Source organism: Crocuta crocuta, unplaced genomic scaffold, assembly GCF_008692635.1.
Source record: "Crocuta crocuta isolate KB4526 unplaced genomic scaffold, BGI_CrCroc_1.0 scaffold129, whole genome shotgun sequence".
Classification (NCBI taxonomy): Eukaryota; Metazoa; Chordata; class Mammalia; order Carnivora; family Hyaenidae; genus Crocuta; species Crocuta crocuta.
Window position 1 is genome coordinate 13,207,770 of NW_027551571.1, and position 1,066 is coordinate 13,208,835.

At 42.6% G+C, this 1,066-nt stretch overlaps 1 non-coding gene across 1 annotated transcript; it reads left to right on the forward strand.

The window, feature by feature from the left end:
- Nucleotides 1–738: 738 nt before the first annotated feature.
- On the forward strand, nucleotides 739–845 carry LOC144220744 (U6 spliceosomal RNA). Its single transcript, XR_013331846.1, has one exon. It is a non-coding gene; the product is annotated as a U6 spliceosomal RNA (small nuclear RNA).
- Nucleotides 846–1,066: the final 221 nt, after the last annotated feature.

A 1,066-nucleotide genomic window follows, 5' to 3' on the forward strand; every position in this document is an offset into this window, starting at 1 on the left:
TTACTGTGAGAGGAATTATTGGTGGACCACAGAGGTAGCTTGGACATTGCTAGGGGGAAATGGAAGCCTTGCTGTGGAAGAGGTGATGGGAGCACGCTGCTGCTGCTGAATATATTTACATATAAATCACTTCACCTGATTCAGATCAGCTATGTTTCTTAGTAATAAGACATATAAAAATGAAGTGTCTGAAACTCTGTACACGATCTTTACGGAGACTGTGGAAGTCAAGAGAGGTGCCAAAACACTAGAAATGGAATAAGTGAGCTTAATATCAATATAAACTAAAATTTTAGAAAGCAATATTTCTGAACACACATATAAGGAGACTCATCCTTCGTTTCTCTTTTTGTCTCTCATCCCATGTCTGACAAACTCACGAATCCTGTCAGCTTTATCTGCATAATATATAGAGAAGTTGACCACTCCCTCCTCTCCACTAACTCTCCCATTGTCCCAGCCACCATTGTGTTTCAACAGGAACAGTAGATGGACTTATCAGTCCAAGTCTTCACTTTTCTCTGTGTATACACGTTTGCCGTGGCATCCTGGTGGACAAAGTCTATTTCCCTGCCCCTTGACTTTGAGCCCCATGGGGCGCTCCCCAAGAATGAAGGCACAGGCTTGAAATGTATCTGTATAGCAGAGCTTTCTTTCTGGCCTTTGCCATCCCATTAAGACTACCTTTCCCAAGCTCACTGGTGCCCTCTCACCTTGTGGCAGAAAAAGCATCCAAGGGTGCTCGCTTCGGCAGCACATATACTAAAATTGGAACAATACAGAGAAGATTAGCATGGCCCCTGCACAAGGATGACGCGCAAATTTGTGAAGCGTTCCATATTTTTAAATCAGAGAACTCTAGATGCTGGCGAGGATGTGGAGAAACGGGCCCCCTCCTACACTGTTGGTGGGAATGTAAACTGGTGCAGCCCCTCTGGAAAACANAATTAACAAACATTAAATAAATAAATAAATAAGTAAAAAAAAAAATAAGAAAGAAAGAAAAAGCATCCAAGGAGCAGACTAAGGAAGGCACTAAAAACAGCCAGACCCACAACTTGAACCC